The sequence below is a fragment of the Equus przewalskii genome, chromosome 13 (genome assembly GCF_037783145.1).
Source record: "Equus przewalskii isolate Varuska chromosome 13, EquPr2, whole genome shotgun sequence".
Lineage (NCBI taxonomy): Eukaryota > Metazoa > Chordata > Mammalia > Perissodactyla > Equidae > Equus > Equus przewalskii.
The window spans coordinates 85930717-85954285 of record NC_091843.1 but is presented as its reverse complement, the minus strand read 5'-3'; the positions used below and the strand labels follow the sequence as shown (position 1 = coordinate 85954285).

General features: G+C 43.5%; 1 protein-coding gene across 9 annotated transcripts in view; it reads right to left on the bottom strand.

Annotated features, from left to right (window-relative positions):
- Positions 1-23569, bottom strand: part of LHFPL2 (LHFPL tetraspan subfamily member 2) — a 157981-nt gene that overhangs the window by 81562 nt on the left and 52850 nt on the right. Inside the window, exon 3 of one of the 9 annotated variants that reach the window (XM_070571561.1) lies at positions 14116-14185. The exons of the other annotated variants lie outside the window; for them this stretch is intronic. The gene's annotated coding sequence lies outside the window, so the exon portion shown is untranslated. The remainder of the gene's footprint in view (positions 1-14115; positions 14186-23569) is intronic. 9 annotated transcript variants of the gene reach the window in all.

Genomic DNA, 23569 nt, shown 5'->3' with positions numbered 1-23569 from the left:
CTGGAGAAAATTAGAAGCCTATTAATAGGTTTACAAAGCAGAGAATCCCAAGGTATCTGTTCAGCATTGCTTTGAAATATTAAACATAAATGGAACAAATTTCTAGTACAAAATATCAAAGTTACCATTTGTCGGAAATCTACTGTTCACCTCGGACCATGTGGCATCAGATTATAACCTTTCCAGACAGGGAGTATGTCCATTAACAGACGGGGAAACTGATGCTGAAAGAAGCAGAGAAGCTTCCCCAGTATCCTCCAGATCCAGGGTTCCCAAATCACACTCTTTGCACCCTGTCAGGTGGCCCCTTGAAAGCCCCTTCTACTCTGCATAGTCTACTCATCACCTTCTCAAATAGAAACCTGACATTCCCTAATGCCAAACCTCTGGAAAAGAATTTAACTAGCAGATAAAATGAACTTGTGATTTTGCATGTTTAAAAACAATTTCTTCTTTTCAAAATGATTAGCCTAATCGTACTATTTAAGACTATAACGTAAAATAGCACATAAGTGGAAATTTAGAAATAAAGGGTTTAGAGTTCAAGATATATTAAAAAAAAATTAGAAGTAAAAAAATATTTTTAACTGCAGGTAAGATGGATCAAATAGAAAACATTTAACAGCCTCAATTCTATTGATAAACAGGAAAAGGCCATATGCCCATCTTCTATAATCAAACTTTCCAATACACACATCATTAAACTTTGGTAACAAAAGTCTGTAGTATTAGGCCACGAATATCCACACTTATATCCAGATAACCAGTTTAACAGCAGCAGCATCAATGTTAATCCAAACGAGACTGGAGGTTGAAAAGCCAGTATGGGGCTCAAAGGCTCCTCTATCTAAAAAAATCATTTCAGTTCAGTAACAAACTTGAAGATGTCCGACAAGAGTCATTGGGCTTCACTTTATGAAAAATGAACACATAAAAGAATTCTGAACTCAAAGTCCTTTGTTATAATAGCTTAGGGGAGTTATGATTTTTAAAAAACGGTTCTTTATAAGTTAATTACTAGTTAAATTCCAAGCATTTCCCGCTATTTTATTTTACCCCTTTAGGGAAAGTCATGGGAAGTCATGATCAGTATTTTTTCTGGAAACCGCTTCTGCGAAGTAAGCCGCTACGATTATTATGAATGGGTCTGTTATACACGGAGTTCTTCATCAACATCTCATTACCTCTAAAAGCTAAACTTTGAGATGGGCTGTCCTGCAACAATTGTGTAAGGCAGGGATTCGTACTTTTCTTTTATAAACAAGAAAACTGAGCTTCCCAAAATACTGGAATTAGTACAGTTCAAAATCAAAGATAACATTTTTAAGATCTTTTTTGTTACATACAACAAAGCAAAACTCTGGACAGTTAGGACAGATCTCAAGAGCCTAATGATAATAGACAAGCCAGGGCCACATCCTGAGTCCCCACTGAAGCTTTCCAAACTCACACTGCCAGTAAAAAGTACTTCCTAGAATAAATAAATTCGGCCTAAGCTCTGAAGAAAAAGGGCATAAGTTTTCGGTATCATGATTAAGCTTTTCTCACGAGGTCGCATCTTGTGAAACCACCAAAGTGATCAGAAAGATAAAAGACGCCCCAATTCTGTTATTGGGTTTGGTCAGTAGATAGGGTGTTACAGTTATTTTCATTTTTAAAAAAAATGCTATTTCCAACAAATACCACAGATTAAAAATATACTAAGTCATACAGCCCTTGAAAGTTCACAAAAATTAGTCAGTGTATTAGGCATTAACTGTCAGGCACTGTTCCACGAACTTGAGAATTAACTCATTGACTTCTCAAAAAACCCTGAAGTAGGTGCTAGGATTATCCTATTTTAAAGGTGAAGAAGCAGGCATAGAGTTTCGAGAACTTTCTGAAAGTTACATGGCTTGCAAGAAGTGAAGATCTGAACCAATATTCAGTATCACATTTAATCCTAACAACTACACAACACAGGCAGGGAAAAAATTTTAGCCTCATTTTAAATTTGAGGGAAACAAATTCTAAGGAGTAAAGTCACATTGCTTGTTGGCAACAGGGACGAGAAGAGAACCCAGGGCATCTGACACCAAGACCCGTGCTGCCTTTTTATTTGCTTGCTTTGTTTTAAATTCTGTTCATAGATATATAACTCAATGAAGAGATACGTTCTGCCTTTAATCTCTGGGAAGACATTTCAGGGTCCTCCCACAGTCTGTGGTTTTACCATTTTTCTATTTCTCTGTGTGCAATTATGTTTTTCACTTACTGGTGGTTAAACACATGGGAGCTTATAAAAATCAGAAATATTTGTCTTTAATATTTATCATTCTTCCGTCTTTTGTAGATTAGTAGTCTGCTTGGCCATTTGAATTATTTATAACCCAATAAATGCAGGCACTACTAATTCTAGCAAGTATTCTAAATAAATTAAAACCACCATATATTTGCACATTAAGGAGTTAAAAAGTTTTTACTTCTCATTCATCTCCATTTCGGTCGCATGCCCTCCTGTTCCACTTCCGGAGGAGATCCGGAGGAGAAACAATAGCTGCCTTTAGTGCCTGAGCACAGCACCCACGTGACGGGCACCAGCTCTTATGTATTGAATTGAATTGCCAAAAACAGGAAGCTGAGTTGTAAGACTCCTTTCTCGGCTATAAATTTCTATGACTTAAAATGTACTGATTTGAATTGCTTCATGTTACTCTGTAAAACCAGAACCAAGAGGTGTAAATTATCTTGGAAATCATAAGGATCAATTTCAGCTTAACTAAAGAAAGAATGTCATAATAAACAGAGTCACTCCACAGTGGTCTAGGTTGCCTCTGGGGTGGGTTAAGAGGCAGCTGCTCATGATCATAGAAGGGGACAGTCTCAATAACTGTCCTCTAACAGAGACAGTCTTTCCATGTGCCCTGCTGTGATAGTCCACTATGCCCATCCTTGGTGAGCATGGCAGTTCCCACGGCAAAGCACTGCACAAGTTACACAGTACTTTCCAATCCATTTTCTCATTTGATCCACACTCTGTGTAGAAGGTAGCTAGAGTAGGGGGTGGAGGCAGACATCATTTATTATTCCGATTTTACAGACCAGGAACTGGAACAACTTAAGCTGAGTCACACAAATAGTAAATCCTAGAATCTGGGCTCCAAGCTGGGACTTCTGACTCCCAAGTCCAGGGTATTTCTAGCTGGGCAATACTCAACAACCAAGACATGATGCTTTTCAGCTATCACACTCATTCATCAAGGACAGGGCAAGGGTGGGCACCAAAGACTTGAAGCATGGAAGTGAATACCAAAGGAGATCAGCTAAAAGCAAAACATGGTAAGAGCCCTGCTCTCACAAACCATCCCTTCTACCTCACTCGGAAGTACTCTATATATTTGGTAGACACACTCTTCAAGGCTCTGCTTACACGTGTCAACTAAAGGAATAACTGTCTAAATCCTGCTTTACTGTGCTCTATTGATACAATAAATGCTTGGGGAAGTTGGCTCACATTATAAGGGGAGTTGGTGGCAGCATAATAAACACAAAGAGCCGTGTCCCACTTCTGCACTCAAAGCATAAATTGTTACTCAAAGACTAGGCTGGTAGTTTTTTTTTTTAAAAAGTCAAAGAAATACATTGACTCTATTCTGACAGTAGGTCCAGGATAATCTCACACTTGGGTCTGACAACAGGAATTTAACAGAAATGGGTCAGCCATTGAAGGACTGCTGATTTTCTTGCAAGATTTTCAAGGAAAGACAGGAAAGTGTCGAATTTCATGAACCTGTCTACCAAGCAGAGAGACTGGCAGGTTGCCAAAGGTTGGACTGTGTTAACTCACGTGAAATGCTGGGAACCTGAACTTCTACAATGCCCACCCTGCCACTCAGCCACGCAGAGAATGACTGAAGTTCAAATTTCCAGAGACCTCACAGACTATAAGCCAAATGTCGTTCATCACAAACACTTCCTTTTACTCTTAAGGAAGGAGAAATGACTGATTTAAAAGTCACATTAACATGCAGCTGTTAAAGGGTAAGTTTTTAAATCTAGGAACAACAGAATAGCCCACCAATGTGCCACCAACAAGTCAGACTCAATTATACTGCATTTTAACACATCAGGATTGAGCATCAAAACACTGCTATTATTATACACACATAGCCAGGACCATGTTCATCCACATAATTGTTAGCCTTTCCCCATAAATCTACTGGACCAGAAGCTCCTTGAGAACAAAACTACCTCTAGCTTACTCCTCCTCTGTATCTCCTACACTTGGCACAGTGCACAAAGTAGACATTTCTTAAATGTTTACTGAGCAAACAAAAGGATGATTGCATTAGGAACATTTTCTACAGATAAACTGAGGAGGCAGCATATGGGGAAGAGAGAAATACTGGGTTAACAGGAGGGAGAAAATCATCAAGCGAAGATAACAGCAGGAATTCCAGAATGAGGAGAAAGCACAGGAGAGGTCAATGATGACTTGGGGGCATGGAGGGAGCCCGGGGTGGTGGTTCCGCTCTCCACACAGGGGAACTCCTCAGATGGGTGTGTTTTCAAAACGCCAGAGTCTGGACCAACCTTCAAGAAGTGCTTCTGTCCTGGAACATCCTTAGAATATGGGTGGTGGAGGAGGGTGACAGGGGCGGGTATGTACAATTAAAGAGCATCTTAGGTAATTCTGAGCAACCGCCTCCAGATGACAGCCACTCTTAATTTTCTTTCTTTTTAAAGCCTTGAACATAGGTATGTGATCATTTTGCAAGACAGAAACTGCTGTGAATATTGCCGAGCATTGGCAACGTGTAAACCTCATCAAACACCCCAACCACTTGTTCAAGAAGACGTCACTGAAGACTGAAGACACAGGCCACCACGGGCGGACGGGGAGGGCGGCACAGCCGGGCAGCGGGCCGAGGAGCAGGCAGCCGGCTGCACCAGGAACTTGGATGGTAAGTGCTGACAAGCCCCTTCTCTGTTTGACTTTGCTTAGCAGTCTGCATTCCAAATCTGGGCATAAACTTTAAGTAGTAACAGACAAATGTTTCTGAAAGACAGATGCCAAGATGGAACTAGAAATAGAGAAAGTCTACTCATTAAAAAGATTTTCAGGCAGGGTATACATGGACCCATGCAGGCCAAACCATATACGGAGCAAGTAGAGACCCTGCTCGCCTGCTGGCCATTAATGGTAAACCCCTCGAAGGCCAGGAATGAGCCTGTTTGACCTGTGGGATGCTTCCCAAAGACCCCTGTGTAGTGTCACCTGCACACAGGTGAAGCTCCTTGAAGGGGCAGGGCGACTATACCACCAAGACAGGCCAACACACCATTTTGGAAATGCCCTTCCTTTAAAGGATTTGCAGTTTCTTGAAAATGAAGGAAAGCAACCAGAGAAAGGGAGTCTCTGCGTCTATGCAAGGCCAGCTCTCCTGGTGAAGTGGGGAGTTTGCTTTTGAAGGCCTGGCTCCCCTATCTAAAATATTTACCTTTTTCATTACATACGCATAAAGGCATTTATCTGTCCATTATTCTATCCGCTCCCAGTCAAAAAATATCTTTTGGGCACCTATTCCCTGCCAGGCACCAGGGAGAGCAAAACAAACACGGCATTTTTTGCTACTGCCAAGGAAAGGATCCTCTCAGGGCGCTGCTCGGCCAGCCTCCGCCTCAGGGCCTCCTGTCACGACCTCCGTGGGAAGGGCCAGCAGCCCTCGCCGGCACCACAGCACGCAGCGCTCACTGCCGGCTCTTCCAGGCGGCTTTGTATCCTAAGGTTCAGTCTAAGGTGTCAAAGGCTTTAAGCTTTTCTAAAAGTCTGGCATTAGTGAGCAGGTAACAGGACTTTGGTGAAGCAGAGCCAAAGAACGAGATCTTTGATTACACCACGGAGAGACCAGAAGGCCCGTGTCACCTAAGTGTGAGTGACGACACATTCTGAATCAATTCTGGAGAAATAAAATCGCTTCAAATACTAACTGCATGAGAATAGTATGAGTAAGCTTTTAGTGCTTTCAGGGAAAAACACTTCAAGAAATTTTTAAAAAGTCTGTGAAACATAAGAAAACAAGGGGTACATTAAGCTTTAATAAAATATTTTTATAAGGCTTATGACAGCACTAAGTCTTGCTCAGTAACATATAGTATAATTTATCAATAAAAATAAATCCTAAAATGCCTCGGCAGTGGAGTCCTGTCGTGAGGCCTACTTATACAACCACTACCCCAGAAGAAAGAGGAAAGCACAGCCCTGACAAATTAGAGAAAATGAAGGCAAATACACTAAAACCAAAATAATGCCAAAGCTGCGAGCGGAAGATTCCAGAGCTTTCCTGGAGAGTCCCCACTGCAAATTCATCCCATTCCTAATGAGCAACCAGACCAAGGACGACATGCACAGCCCACACTCCTTCATTTAGGAGAGCCATAGCATGGCCTTCCTGCCCCTTCCTCAAGACACCCCCAGCCTCACCCTGGGTCAGAAGCAAGGCCAAGACCCGCCTTCCCTCCCTTAAGCTTTCAGGAGTCACAACCAGGTCCCTTCTCAGTGGCACGACACACGGATGTCTTTTTCAAAACATATGATTGACTGATCTAGTCAAGATAGCAGAGGCATCTGGAAGAGCCCTCAGAACCGGATCCTTGCTGCAATTGTCTTTATAGTGAGAAAAAGAGGTTGTAGGACAAGGGGGATGCAGGGAAGGAACACTCCCAGGGAGCTACCCAGGAAGGGCAAAAGGGGAAATCTGAGTTCTTTCTCCCATCTTTCTTTTCCCAAAGGCAGCATTCAAAGTCAGATGAATGGAATTTGTTCTCTAAGAACATATCTGTCCCCAGCTCACTTGTCCTAGGATTTGTTGTCATGTACTGTGCTCCCCTCCCTTTGTGGCCTTTGACCCCAAATCTGATGCCATGTCCTGAAACCTCAGGGTTGAGGCCCCAGGGCATCTGCCTGTAACTGTTTGCCTCCATCTCCTCCCTAACACCATGTGACACTCTGCTCAAGACCCAACTCAAGTGTCTTCTGTGAAGCGTTCTCGAAACTCACTCTTGCCTTTGCCCTCTTCCCATCCCTCCCTCCTCTGAGCTCATGCAGGCTTCCGGGCACAGCTCTGTCACACCCAGTACACTGGGTAATAAGTATTTGCTTGTCTGACTCCCTGTTCCAAGTCCATCATCCATCGCTGACTAACATTTATAAACAGTAGCTTGGGCAACATTACAAAATGGCCGTGACTCAGTTCTTGACTAGGAAGGACTAACAGAGGGTCAAGCAGGCTCCGGAAATCAGATATTCATATGGCTTGTCCCCTCACTGCATTCAAGTCTCTCTTCAAATATCATCTCCTTCCCTGACCGCCCTGGCTATAAGAGCACCAACACCTCCTCTTGGTCGCCAGCACTGTCTGCCATCCTTATCCTGCTTGATTTTTCTCCGTAGCTTTCACCACTGCGTGACGGCCATCCACAGAGATAGGCAGATGGACAAACAGATGTAGACATATCTAGATGTACGGTATAGATACAGATTTTTTTTTTTAAAGTTAGTTGTTTGTCCACCAGAATAAGCTCTACTCAGGTAAAATATTAACATATTTTAGTCTCTTCTGTATAGACCCCTAATATCTGGGATAGCACCAGAGACAGACTGAGTTCTCAGTAAATACCAGCTGATAAATACATGTGTAGGCAGATGATTATGTCTTGACAACAACAGGAAACCCAGAGAAAAAAGGAGATCAGGTGAGGATAGGAGGAAAATGTGCTCACTGAGGCTTCTGAAGTCTGAAGTCCCCGGCTGGGTGATCAGGTGGGGAGATTCCAGCAGGCAGCCGGCCAGCAACTGAGGAACGTTGTTTCAAGCAGGTGATATTGTTTGGGAAATTGTCAGCTATATATAGGAGGTGAGTGAAGCCACAGGCAAGGGTGAGATTACTCCAGAAAAGCACGTGACATGAGTAAGGGAAGAGCTGGCTATGGTACAGAAAAAAAACCAATAGCATCTACCTCGCAGGGACGCGTGTGCTGAAGGGGTGAGTGCAGGTGAAAGGCCTGATCTCGAGATCTCGCCAAGGCTCGGCCAACTCACCCTAGACAGGTGCTCCACAAATGCTGACCTTCTAAGACTGAGAAAGACCACTGCTAGTGCCATCTTATCCTCACCGCCTTGGGGCACAGCACGGATTTAAGTCCTGTACGTTTACACGAGGCTGTGCTTTGCTTTTGCAGGACTCCGAGTTATCCCAGTCTGATCAAAGATTAAGAGATACGCCAGCATTATCTACAGTGTGAAATAACGCTGTATTACTTTTATTATCCAGTGGGGGAAAGAACACGGGCAGGAACACAACTACCCTGAATGGGATAAAAGGAAGAAACTCAGTCCTGCAAGGTTGGTGAACAGGAGTCTCCCACGGCTCAAGCATGCAGTTACAGATTTAAACCGAAATCCACAAGGACAAAAATGTCCTGGCACGGACTAAAAAGTAGTGACAAATGTGGCATTTGAGCTAAACTCAAAGGACGAGTTAAATGCAAAGGTCCAATTTCAAGACAGAAAAAGAATCACTGGTTGGCTTAGGTGGTTTGCTTTTAAGTCTGTGACTAACTGTAGCTTAACTAAAAACAACCGTCTGAAGTCAACGATGGGGAAACAAATGTCGCTCTGGGTGCCCCACTGGAAAGAGTTAGTCAGGGAGGGGAGGGCCCAGCACCAACACCGCTCAACCACGGCAGCGACACGGTCAGGCGCCGCTGTACGAGCTGCTGCAGGGGGTCCTCAGTGGACCGGTCCTCAGTGGAGGGGTCCTGGGGCTCGCTGGTTGGGGCAGAGGAGAAAGGGAGCGAGTTCTTTCCAGCTACCACTACAGTGTCTCTGCTTTTCCCTACGTTTTTTTTCTTTCTGTATTAGAAGTCCACTTAAAATCGTGTGAAGAAAGCACGCACTGTTAAAACAAACACGTTGGAAGCCACTGACTTGGAGCAAATTAATTTCGGGGAAAAAAATCAACAAGTCTTAAAATTCTAATTTTTATACCCATTTTCACAATTAGCTCGAGAGTATCTTGATGGTGATTATGGAGGGGTTGGTTGGTGCAGAGATTAAGAGGTGTATGAGTTTTCTAATTCTATACTGTTTGAATTTTTTATAATAAAAATGAATACTTTTCTCATCAACACGTGTTTGAGATACTTTAAGCTACTTGTCTTTCCTATTTTTCATAGAAAACACATTATAACTAAATTTAATTGCTTCTCCAGGCAAAGATGAAATCCTACTGAGGCCTCATACATTGCTGTGTTTATGCTAAGAAACAAGAGAAAATGTTCCATGTTTAATTAATAGTAAAAATCTATTCATACTGAACCATTCTCTAGGGGAACTGTGTGCAGTGGAATCATGTTATTTTCTTCCAGACAACTTTCATAAGATTCCTATATGCTGTTCTTTTACAGATGAAAATCAAGTTTCAAATTTTAACTACAAAATGGTGTTTAAACGAAGAGACCAATGGACTTTAAGCAGTTAAAACAGAAGTGATTTCTCTTCTAACACCAGCCCTTCTCCAATTCCCAAAGAGGACGAGGGTCCATTCACTCACGTAGAGAACCACGGAGCACTATTTCAATAATCTCTCTTGGAACTTAGTGTAGGAACTTCTGTCTTCAGACTGGAGAGACCCACGAACAGTAGGCACTGAGACTCTGGCTCACAGGGACTATTTCGGATTTAACTAGCTGTTAAAGATGCAGGCAGGGTACCCTCCATCCACCAAGATGAATGCCAAGCCTCCACTACCAGGACAGAGGTCCTGCTAGGTCCCAGGAGGAAAGCTGAGGTCAGGGTATCCTCCCAGCTCTCGAACCCTCCCGGGGGCCCATGGCACACATGTGGCAGGCAGTTAGTTGGTCGGGGTTAAAAGTACAGTCTGGCCACAGAGCCCCGCCCAGCTAACTGGCTCCAGAGGACTGAACCCTGACCTTGGCCTCACCATCCTCATCCACGAACCAAACGTGTTAACTGGCTGCAAATTCTTGAACTATGGCTCGGATGCATTTCCAATCTATCATACATGCATGAAGTGACACGACACAATGCTCGCTAGTGAGGCAAAATTGGTTTCTTTATTAATAGCTAACCACTTACCAGCAAATTCGACTACAATCAATGGTAAACAACAACCCACAACTGGTTTAAATGCCCTTTTCCACAAGATTCTTCTATATTAGAGAGTTACGGATGCCTCACTGGAATCTCTGGAAAACATTTTCCTCAGAGACGATTCTGCTGATGCATCAGTTTTGGTTCGCGAGCTTTCATCTGCATGAGCTGAAGACCATTCACGCTGGAACAGGATGCTGCTCCCTTTGGCCAGGCCTTCTGCTCTCACTGTGCGTATTCCTCAGTCACCAAACACTTCAGTGCTCAATGCTGTCTGTGTGTAACTCAGGACTGCTGAGTGTCAGGGCAGGAAGGACCGCAGAGATGATCTGGCGCAGAGCCATCATTTCAACAAAGAGAGAACTCGAGTCCAGAGAAGTGAAATGACAGAAAAAGCCTTGGTGGCAGAGCCGAGGACAGCACATCAGGCACTCCCTCCTAATCCTGTGTTCATGCCAGGGGATTACAAACCAGGTTCCTCAGGCCCCCAGGTGCTCAGATGAGCCTCAGGACCCACAGGGCAGGAGGAGGCCGAGGGCTGCAGTTGGTCTGTTTCATATATTAGGGTTAAACACAAGATTTCATTGGAAAGAAAGGGTTTCACTGTAAACAAACAAACATCTTGAAAACCACCACATGGCAGAACTAACTTCAAATAAAGGAAAGTTATAGGGAGAAAGAACTAAAAACACAGGGTCTCACTTCAATGAATGTGTCCTTTTAAAAATAGAACAAGGAAAGAAAACAGCACCAAAACCAAATGTTATAACTTAGACTTCTCTCCTTCATTTTTGCCTGCCCAGGAAAATAAAACAAACAAACAAAGACAAAGAGAAGAAAAACAGAGGGAAGATAATATATTTTTATCTCTAGGTCCCCGGGAAAGTCTTAAATCCATATTACATTGACTGGACAGTTTCAAGAAATAAAGTCACAGAGGACATTAACTTCCTAATTTAAATTCCTAAGATAAACCTTTACTAAAAAAAAAAGAATAGAAGAAAGAAGAGTCTTTATAAATTACTTGTGCAATAAAAAGAACAAAGCTCCCAATTTTACCTTTTGCTTTCCTGTCTGGTGAGTACGTTTAATAGCTTCCAATTTCTCCCATCCTAAAAACACAAGGCCTTCTCACAGGTGCTCACAAGCTCCTGAACTGCATCTCTTTAAGGTCAGCAGGAGGGAGGGAAACTGGTCTGTCACTGGATGCAATTTGCAGAAGCAGCAGATGGCCCTGGGGACACTGGGAACTTAACAAGTCACCAAGAACTATGTTCAGTGTGGTTTGGCATTCCACAAAGAACCTTTTCTTTGACTTTTTAATTTTTGTCATTCTAGACTCATACTGGAGACAGACAATTTAACAATCTTGCTTTAGACAATCTTAACTTTTCAAAGTTTATAGCTTGCAACAACATTGAACCAAACAACCTCTTTGCATTTTATAGAGCATTTAAAGCGAGCAAACTTGATCATTTAGTACTAAGGCAGTGGTTCTTACAGGAAGTGCCTTCATGCCAAGTACCGTTCTGTGGGGAGTTTGTTAATATGCTCAGTCAAGTCAGCTCTGTCTAAGCCAAGTCTCCTGTCAGTGCCATCCCCTGAAAAGATCAAATGTCACCTTTTAAAAAAACGACAATCCCTTTTACTTCCTCCCTCTCCGTCCCTCCTCAGTTTCCACAAGCAACATTAGTATCCAACGCAAATGAGAGACACAGCCAGGTCTAGGCATAGGGAATGCAGCCCATTTTTAAGAAGTCAAAAGATAACATAACAAAGTACTCTTTTTCCTTATGCTCTAAGGACAGACAAATATTAACACGAGTAGTTTTATGAACTTGGAGCACCGCAAGAGGCCATCTTGGTTAGTCTCCAAGCAGACTTACTTAAGTGACCTAGTTTTAATGTTCTACTTTTGAAGATCTCCAGGACAGAAATTCCACAATCTCCACTGGTAGCCGGACTTGTGGTTTAATTTCCTTCCGAGTCAAAGGGGACTGTTTCTCTCAACTTTTTTTTCTAAAGTTAAGAGCTTAACTCTTGTTAGAGATGTCATCTGAACCCTGAAACTGGTCATCGGAACAACGCAAAAGTGAACAACCAAGAACCAGGCTACAGGCTAGAAAACAGACAGGGGCAACGTGCCTGGATTACTAAGGATGGTCGTGTTGCTCTCCCCTCAGATGAGTCTGCGTGCACCGCAGGTGTCTGCGTTCACGACTCCAGTTCACAAATTTAAGAACTGACTCTACAGCTCCTGGAAAGAAAGTAGCTGATGTGCAACAAAGAAGTATTCCCGAGGCACTAGGGAAAATCTTTCCCAGGCCTTCCACACTTCCTAAATGAGGAGAAGAAATTTCGTTTTTTGGTGTCTCTTTTCCTTTTCTGTTTTTCTAAGTGCTCCCTAAGCAGTATCATACTAAGGTTTCCTAAATTTTTTTTAAAGGTGAACTTTCCACTGAACTATACCCATTGAAGCAAGTCTTCTGGAGATTTTGCCCTTGGCCTCCTGGAATTTTCAATGAAACTCGAAAGAGATGTTTACCTGACCCCAAATGTTACCCTAATGAAAACTCTGTTTTTAATCCCTTGAACTCTTCTCTTTCTCTTTTCCTGTCATGCCCTCTGGAAAAGAAAGACAACTACAGATGTTGGCTCGACCTCAACTGGCAAACACCAAGATAATCTAGTTCTAATAGTTTCTCAAGAACTTGGACAGCATCACAGATACTAATTATGCTCCCTTCTCTGGCGTGGTCCTTCACACTTCACCTTTTCAGAGGATCAATGTAAAAACAGGAAATGCCAGTACACTATCTTTGTGACAAAAACAAAATGTCAATCACAGGAAGACTAAAAGGAATATTATAGGGTTTTCAAAAGCAATGAGAGAGCAGAAAAAAATCTATGACCCACAGGGCAGGGAGAAGGAGGAGAGAGAACCATTTTCTGCCAATTAAAGAGTCCAAATGGGGCTGAATCCAGGCTCTCTCTGGCAGGCGGCATTCAGGGAGTTTTGGAATTGGGCACCTGCAATCAGGGTTTAGTTGATAATTTCCTTTTCTTGCAAGAAGCAAGGTTCCTGGCATGGAAGTTTTAGCAATTCCATTTCAGATAGTCACATTTACCCCTGTCTGGGCATGGCTTGGGCTGTTATGGATACACACACAGCCTGGTCGTATGTATCTCGGGGGCTTCTTCCTGCCTGGGGACAGGTATTTTACCAAGAGATCAAAGGGTGAGATGACTGGTTTCACCTTACTGCCAATTTTTTCTGAGAAATGTCTTCCAGGAATCATTTAGGTATAAGGCTTCTGATGCCATTCCACTCCATCTCAAACTCTCGGTTCCCAGTAGCATGCTTGCTCCTACTGCCTGTCCCATAACAAGGCAACTACCACATGATCCATCAACAACGTAGGCGAGCGCTGTGGGGGCTCAGAGACTCCAAGTCTGGCTCTCTGCTGCCCAGAACCTACAGTCCAGGAGACGGGAGAGGGCCTATTCACACACAGCTGTGTTTCAAGCAGACTCATCTGAGCAAGTACATCAGATAGAACAATGAAAATTAACTCAAACACAGTACAAAAGTGTAGTTTATTTCCTCTACCTTTTTGAATCTGACTCTGCAAAAGAGATAAAAACTGCCATCAAGCAGAAAGGCCCTCCCATGGCCCATGAAGTGCCAAATACAGTGACTTTGTTACTTGTTACAGTCCGGCTGCTTCCCTGCACTGTGGGCCAAACCAGTGCATCCAATTGGAGCCGTGGCTGGAATCTCCTTAGACTTCAGGACTGAGCCAAATACTATAGAGATGTGTCCATCAACATGCCCACCGCGAGTCTGCATTTCACAGTTGTTGACGGACTGGACTTGACTGATTTGCAGGAGTCTTGAAAAGCTGCCCTTTGGAATCTCATTTACTGAGAATACTTTTCAGTTATATTCCAGCTTGGCATACCTCATCACGGACCGTAACAGGGATCTCCAGGTGAAGGAAAGGGCCAAGCAAGTTACTGGAGCCTCCTCACCTACGGGAACCAGAAGCAAGACGTTCGAGGACAGTGATGGTAGAGGAATTCATGCGATCAGCAGTAATGAGAAACAAGTAAGCCAATAAATAACTAAATAAAAGTCTTCAACCTTCTGTTATTCCTCATCCAGCACAACTCAAGACTGGCTACTTCTTTATCCCTGGGCCACTCTGCATAAACAGGAGCCGTAGAATTAAAAACAAGGGAAGTTATTCTGTTCCCATTCCATTTCAGGTTTCATTGACTAAGTTCAATATTAACAGCTTAGTTTTGTGTTTTTTTGAAGCAGTGATAATTTTAAAAATGATTTTCCTTCTAGATACTAAATGAAGGCTCTTTAGTCTTAGTTTAAGTGAAAATATCTGGCCTAAATGATTCTCAGCTCTCGACAAGCGTAGAGTGGAAGGACACTGTAATTGGAAATGGCAATCTAAGCTCAAGAAGATTTCACTTGCAGAGAGAAGGAGCTGACCAGTGTAGGATTTTCATAAAATTTAGACCAAAACTGAAAATGTTAGAACAGGAGCCACCTATAGTCTTTCGGGTTCCCATAAGCACATGAGTAAGAAAAGACAACCAGGAGGAAAAACTTCTCAAGAAAGGCAAGGAGAAGAGCAACAGCGTTTGCTGGCAAGTACCTCTCACTGACCATGAAAGTGACGGAAGCAGTGTGACCCCAGCTTCTGGGTCCTCTTGTGGGCCTGTCTCTACCTGTTTCTAGGAAGTGAGACGAGATGATACTTCCCAACTCCCAGGGAAGTGATGCAGAGGGCCATAAAGCATTTGGTTCTGCTTGGGATAAAAATGTTCCATAAACCTTTAGAGGATTAAATAAAAGATTAGCTCTGGACAGGGACTCTGAGGACCACTGGCCTTAGGAAGGCATGGGGGTCAGCGTGAACTATAGGCCCACGTGTCTCCACTGCTTGATGACGTGGAAGAATCTTGAAAATCTGAACTGGGATACGTGGGACGAATAGGAAACAGATGATGAGAGAGGTTCAAAACCTGTTATCCACGGAAATCAGCCTCCAGGGAAGCTACTGTGGGGATGTGTAGCACAGGAGGGTCAAGAGTGGGTGTTCAGCCCAGAAACAGCCCAGCCACGCATGGGTCCAGGAGACAGAACCTTCCGCAACTGAAACCTCAAGAGCCCTGAGAATCTTAGCAGTAACAACAACTATCCTCCTCCTCCTCATCATCATGCGTTGACTGAGCCCTTCCTAGGTGCCAGGCACTGTGCTAAGCACTTAGAGCAGTTATCTCCATGTGAGTCATCTCACAACAATTACATGAGACAGGCTATGAACTCCATCCTACAGGTGGGGACATTGCGGGTTGGGGTCCCACAGCTAACAAGTAGCACAGACTCTTCTCATACTACCTCCCAGTGGTCTGCAAGACCACGGAACCTCCCAGCTTAAAGTGGCAGGAATGACAAGGCCACTTTTATACAGCGCATTTACCTCTCTAAAGGACATGAGGAGGAGGAAGAGCACCAACTCTCAAGAGGAAGAGCACCAACTCTCAAGTTCAAGTTCTTGGGGTTGAGCGCCAGCTTCACCATTTGCAGTTCGGGGATGTAATGACCCACGGGTGGTTGATAACTGTCCGTTTTAATCTTCCTTCTCTTGGGCAAATTACTCGAGCCTCTAAGAGCTTTCTTCTCAACTCTAACAAGACATCATCCTCATGGTACCTCACCGGGCAGCTGTGAGGATCAAGTGACATGACTTTATGATACAGCAGTACCCAAACACTGACTGTGGTTATTTCATGTTATCCCATGTGATTTTCATGCTGTCTCATACGCAGAGGAATGCTATCCCATCTGGCTTTCCAGAAGTGCTGTATGGACAGTAGCGTCCTCATTTCACAAATGCAGTAACTGAAGCTCAGCCCACGGAGCCATCACACAGCTGGTAGGCCAATCGCTCCTCATCTTCTGCCCTTTGTTTCAGTCAGCACAAAACTGCAAGACAGCCAGGCAACAGTCTGTGCAAAGGACTGCCACTCAGCACGCCAAAGTGCCCAACAGTGATCCCGTGTGGCTTCCGCCTAGTCCTGCTCTTCTCTCCCACAGAAGACGTATACACGTTAAGTAAAACTACAGCAAAAACTTCCAGATTTTATAGGAAAAAAAGTCAATCCTTAAATTCTCTCCCACTACTCAACTTAGGATCCTCTGCTTATTCGTATAGTGTAAGCTGTGTTTCCTAGCAATTATTATTTGCAAAGCTCTAGAAAAGGGCATTTCTCTATAACAAGAACTAGAATATTCTTTTTCTATATCCTAAAACTCAGAATATTCTTTTTAATTGTTTTTGTTGCCTAATGAATCCTTACTGGAGTTTTACACTCAGTAAGTTTATTTCTTTACCGGAGGTGGGGAGAAACCTAGTAGCTGTTGCTTCAAAAAGAACAACTATTAAATTATCGTCATTACTTATATCTTTTCAATCTTGTCTTTCATTATTAGTAATAAAAGTATTTCTTATAGTCATTAAAGTCCTTGCCATATAAATTGTGAAAAACAGACATTAAACAAGGGCCTGAATACTGTGAACTTTGCTAACAATATTAAAATGTCTGTTACACAGCCAGTTGAAGTTGGTCACAGAGACTCACATTTTCCACAATCTATCCATTGGCATGGTAGATGTTTGTTGGCAAGAAGCCGATTAGAGCCTTTTTACTAAATAGGACAAATGATGACAATGTTAGACAGTGCAAGCTAACTATTATGGAAGAATTCCACTGCTTTTAAGGGCCTGCGGGCCAAGAATAAATGATACAACAGGAAAAGACCACCAGAAACTGCTGACACCTCCGATCTCTGCGTCCCACACCTCCTGGACACAGGGACACAGGCCTGAATCCTAAAGACTCTGTGTCCACATGTAAGCCATTATGAGTAACTGTGCTTGAAATTTAATTCCACATCTGCTCTTCTGCAGCCTTTAGAAATCTTATGAACTTCTCTGACAACTGTTTGCAAAGGCCGTAATCACAGGCATCTGTAACTGGATCCCCAGCTACAGGGCAAAACACCACATAATTCCAAGAGGCTTTCGGTCCAACCTTATTTGGTTTCTTGTCTCTCTTGCTTTCTTTAAAATTGCGCTGAGCCTTCAATTTGCAGAGAGAGCTGATTAGCATTGGAAGACAGCGGCCTAGGCCCTGCGTCTCACCCCCACCACACAGGCCTGGGTGAAGCCTTATCACCTCCCTGCTGTTGTGGCCTCCCTGGCACCTTCGGAAAGAGGGGCAACAGCAAGTGAGGGTCCCCGTGCCAGTTCACGTTCCTCTCTGGTGGCTTCAGAATCCCAGAAGGCATGAGGACGCACCCCGGCTCCAAGTGGACCACAAAGGAGATGCATCAGTACTTCTCCAACTCTTCCACTTGGTCGCTCAGAGGCTGTGTGGCTCTGGGCTGGATCTTCCCTTTCTAATTGTATATAGTTGGCCAGTGGCTCGACGCGACGGCTTAAGCAACACAATTAGCCTCCCTGTGTCTGTGCTATATTTTAAAAGTTTAACAGCAACCATTTTTAAAAGGATTTTTGAACTGTTCTATCTTTTATTCTATAAATATCCACAAGAATCAAGTGGAAAAAGTCCTTGCACCAATTAGACCATATATTGATTCAGTAACCCTGGGCAAGACCCCTCCCCTCTGGAAACCTCAGTTTTCTAATCCAATTTCTAGCCATCTCCTATTTCTTTCTTATGAGGAACAAATGTAACAAGGTACATAGAAGTGACCTCAAAGGATGAGGCGCTGTAAAAATCTAGGTACTATTATTGCCGTCATCCTTGTGATCTGCTGCAAAAGCTCCCTCCTTGTAGTGAAGAGCTCTGGAGCCAGAACGGCAGGGTTAACACAAGTTATCTGAGGCTCTAGGTCCGCTTTCTCATCTGTAAAGTGGGGATGAAATCATAGCACCTGAGTCAGAGTTCTTGTGAGGATTAAATGAGTAAACATAAAGAATCCATTAGAACAGTGCCAGGAACAATAAATGGTGCCTAATAGTAGTCACTGTCATTATCCTGTAATTAACCTTGCTTTCTTTCTTGATTCATCAGGTACCTTTCAAAATAAATTACCTTTTCCAAGGCATTCAACTTTCGTGTGCTAAGGAAAGAGGAGGGACTAATGACCATTGTTACAGATCCCATCTCACCTAACGCTGCCAACCAACATGCACTGCATATGTTATTATGCCCCTTTTATGTGAAGTTCAGAAAAGTCACGTGGCTATTAGGTGGCAGGCAAGATTCAAAGTCAGGCCTGAATGACCCAGACTCTGCTTTCTATGGTACCGTTTCCATTTAGATATGAAGTGGGAGAATAATAAAGTTTCCTTAAAAAATTAGAGTCACCTAATTTACATACGCAGTGTGGTTCAAAGTCTACTGTAAAAACAGCTTTAGATCTGGACTTAAGCAATTAAGATCCGGCTCGAAGGGCACCTACTCTTGACTGCCCTCCCCTGGTCCTTAACCTGCACCCCTGTGAGTGTACGGTACGCAGGTGAGCAGAGACTTCTGCCGCACACCCCAACCTGTGTGGACTTGAGGGCAGCGCTGTCGCCTAGCAGCATACCTGCTGATTCGTGCCTGTCTCCTCCAACAGACCGCAGGGTGGTTCACCTCATATGCCCAAGGCCCCACCTGATTCGGAGCCCAGTGCAGGCACAACACTGCTAGCTGAATGAATGCATGGATGCTGGCCATCTGCAGAGTCCCTGCTGCACCAAAGACTGGTTTATTTGACAATTATGAGAGGTTAAAGGGACCCAGAATTAAACCTGGCCCCTACAGGGTGTCACTGCATAATACGACCCGTGTAGTATGCAAGACTACACCTCACCAAGAGCAGTTCATAAATCTGTGTAATTAGAAAGACATCTAACTAAAACATTTTTATATCACTGTGGAACTTGACATGCCATGTCTGCTATGAAATGCTCTTGTATCATTACACAAATGCACACACTTTCACACACATGGCTGGACTACAGCCAGCACTTCAGTATAGCTCACTTGGGGGGGGGGGGTAGGGGGGAGAGACCAGGAAGACCCAGTGAGTAAAAAACAACTGGGCAATAGTTTTAAAGGTGTGTTGTAATGAAAGTTTATTTTTGGATCATTGTATTTCCTTTTGGTAAGTATCTGGCAAGAGAGCAGATGCAAACTTAGATAAAGGCATTAACTGATTACATAAGTAAAATAAAATCCAAGATCTTTTATAAGGTACTAGAGCCTCAAAGTCAATTTACCTCCTCTGTTGACTTTTCATTTTTACTAACTATACTGAATTCATTTTTTCCTTCTCACTTTATACATTTTTATAACTAATGAATATCTCAAGTCAAGTTTCTATCAAAGAAAGTCTGGAGACTGCTATTCAATTTTTTTTTTCCAGTTTTCAACTGGGTTTGCCTCCTGGAAAGGTTGAGAATTGCTGAGGCATACAATTGCCTCTTGAAATTAAGTGAAAAATTTCTGGACATGTATGATGTTTACTCTAGGATTTAATAAAGATCAATATACTTTTGTTACAAAGAGTATTTTATATGGAATAAGTTAATACTTCATTAAACACTCATACAAAATCTAGAAACAGTTACATCCATGCTGGAACATTTAGTCTTACCGGAATTATATAGAACGTGGGTCATAAAACGCCTAGAAGAATCTCATACAAATGGATAACGCAGGTTATGTCTTATGTAACCCAGCTTATAACTAAGGAGTTTTCCTATTCTCTCAAGCCTTGACTCTATTTGGGGATCTTTGATCCTTCAGACCCGGGGTTTGTGACATTTCTGTTGACTAGTAAAAATTAATCAAGTATTTCTTGGCGCTAACCTAGTGACACATTTAACACCCTAGTTTATGGTGAAAGAGGGAAACCTCATTTCCGATTTTTCACAGTATCACCTCATACGTAGTCCCTGTCCGTACTGAAAGACCCTCTACAGAAGTGGAACACCCATGACTTCGCATGTATGTGTAAGTTTACAGAAGAGGATTAAGACGAGGACGCAATCCCTAGATGACCAGTTTGTCTGTTCCCATGACCAAGCAACAAATGAAACGCAAAGAACAGGGGAAGCAGCTGACCTACGGAGCCCCAACATTTTTCCCTCTGCAGATTTTGAAACAGTTTACAGTTTCTTTATCTTTATTAGGACATTTTCCTCATCAAATTAATGAGTCACTAAACAAAAGGCTTACTAAAATGTTTACATTTGGGAGTAAACTATCTATGAAGGCTCTAGCAGAAAAGACAAGTCATAATTTGCCATTGCTTTTCAATGAAATCATCTGGGAAAAGCAAGGCGGAACAGTTGGGATAGAAACACAGGATGACAATGTAAAATTCAAAGTACACCCTGAGGCCAGAGCAAAAAAAAAAGCCTGCAGTCCTTTTTGCCCTATAATCCTTAACATCACCCTCTCTACCCTTCTCCCTTTATGGAGCTCTTCCTTTGTGACAACTATCAAACAAGACATTCTTTTGGAATAATTATCACCGTAAAAACCAAGAACTGTGCAAGGTAAGGGAGGGGAGGAGAAGCCAGTGGAAACCTTGTGTTGTGAGGACTGACAGGAACAAAAAGGACACTTGTGGGTTGAGGCAACAAAGGCAAAAACTGGGCACATGGATAGAAAAAAATAAAAGGCAACACGTACATTCATCAAATTTTCTTATGGTTCTATCTGAGCACACACAACTGGCATGAACGTCCGGCTAATGGGACCGGGAGACTGCTTCCCAACTGAATCCACGACTGAGAGCCAGCACAGGAGAGCTGTGAAGAGTGTGCTGTACGCTACATCTGGAAAGTTTCTAAAAAGAAACAGTTCCCTTCAAATCACCTCCATTGGGTGGTCTTTTCACAGTGGTCCAGAACACATATTACTGCATTAGCAAATAGTACTATATTCTTTTTAACAAGCAATACAGACCTACAGTTAGAAGTCAAAGGGAAGTTCCCCGGGTGGCAGTAGAATTCCAGCCAGGGAACTCTGGAGGAGACCAGAGTACCCAGAGACGGCAAGGCACTCTGTCCCCATGGCTCAGGAAGGACAGAGCGCACCTCCCCTGAAGGAGCGGGAGGATGAACGCCTCAGACCCAGAGGAAGGCTTTGCAAGTCCGCAGCAAATTCTGCTGAGGGAATTCCTATCTCTAAAGGACACTCTTGGGGGGTCTACAAAGTAACAGCTATCCTGACTGTCTGCTCTGCAGTGTCTATTTCTCAGGGAAAATTGTATCAATTCTCCGCTCTGTAGGGGTGGTGGGGTTCTTTCCCTTTCTCTCTACCAAAGTTTCACAACTATGTACCAAACTGGCCCCTTTGGAACAGCTTTTGCTTTCTTCACTTTTAATTTCACCTACATTAACTTCTGCCCTCAGGTGGATGTAAGAACTCTGCAACTTAGTGAGAAATCCAGGTATATATAAACACACACTCGGCTGAATTACTCCTGGTGATCGGGTGGTTGTTCTTTCTGAATTTCAAAAAAGATTCAAAGCTGTACAAACAGAGGTTCCTTTACACAACCAGTCAGAACAGAATCTACTCCTGGGTCCCTAATGTCCTATCAGAACAAAAAACCAACGAGCAGTATACCCACATTCATAGCAGCATTATTCACAACAGCCAAAATGTGGAAGCAACAGATAAATGCACATACAAAATGCGGTACACGCATACAATGGAAATTGTTCAGCCTTAAAAAGGAAGGAAATTCTGACACAGGCTACAATATGGATGAACCTTGAGGGCATTATGCTAAGTGAGATATGCCAGACACAAAAAGACAAACACTGTATGATTCCTCTTATACGAACTTCCTAGAGGAGTCAAATCCATAGCGACAGAAGGCAGAAGGGCTGGTGCCAGGGGCTGAGGAGAGGGGGCTGTGGGGAGTTAGTGTTTAATGGGTAGAGAATTTCAGCTTTGCAAGATGAAAGAGTTCTGGAGACGGATGGTGATGATGGTTGCACAAAAACATGAATGTACTTAATGCCACTAACTGGACACTTAAAAATATTAAGATGGTAAATTTTATGTTCTGTGTACTTGACGACAATTAAAAACAAGACAAAACCCAACAGCCAGTTTCCACACCTGGCTTTGGCAACTTGTGCATAATTTCCATCGCGGAAGCTTTCTGGTTGGGAGGTGTTGTCCACAGCAGGGCTGGGTCACCACCAGGTTCTGACATTCGCATGCGGGCCACACGAGCTGGGCCATCGCTCCTCACAGGGAGCACGGTTTCCACATCAGGAATGCCTGACTCACTTCCCTCCTCACAGCAACCAGAAGAGAAGCGTTTCACTGCCCTGCAGTGGGATGGGTAATAAGACCTCCAGGTTCCCTGAATTAAGGAAGGGGAGGAGCTAAAACCAAGGGCTCCAGGCCCTGACATCCCTGGGGATGTCTTTCCCCTTAGTGGTTTCATGGTTGAGAAAGATGGGGTCTGAGACCTTAACGGCACCCGCTGCCTCCCTCAGGTACCTCTCCCTTCACGCTCATGCTCCCCAAACAATATCATTTTCATGATAAAAAGCTTTTTTAAAAAAACTGTTCTACAAGGTCCTCACAGACCTGGTCCTTGCCTCTATGAGGTCATAATTTATGATACACCATTGGGGCCACGCCACCTAAAACATGTGGACAACAGGCTGGGATGCTAAATCGATGTTTGAATGGGCAATGATGTTATTTCTAGCACATGTGGTGTGGGCTAAGGACACACACATTTTTGGGGAGAGTGGCCAAGTGGGCCAAAGACTGGATACACCAAGTATGTGTAGAAGAACCTAGGAGCTGCGTCTACAGCCTAGAGGGCAGCAACTGGGCCAGTGTCTGAGAGGGCCTCGCTCACAATCGGGGAAGTCAGGGCCTTCCCCAGGCCTCCCTATCTGAAGCATTCCCACAAGCTGACTCAGGGCACCTTGCTTGACGAGGCAAGAAAGAGAGGGGATGGGGAGGGTAGCTCATTCCTCTCAGTCTTCAAGATAATATACTTTGGGGACCTGAAATTGGCCACCCCAAGATATGTATCTTTGGCATCAGGAGTATTTGAGGCTGATTGCTTTTGATAAACTGGGACAGGGAAGGAGGCTCTGAGGAATGGAACTTGCCCTTTGTTAGCACACATTTTCATTTGTAAGGTAAATCTCTATCTGTAAAAGGTGCCTCCCTCTCTGTACCAGGAAGAAGAAAGGAGATGACCTTCTCTCTAGAAACTCTTAATCAATGCCAAAGGCAAGGACTTAAATCTGCATTTTATTGTGCTTGTCTGGTAACCTCCTGTAACTGACTTCCCTCCCCCTCCCAACGTTGGCATTTCTTTAAGGA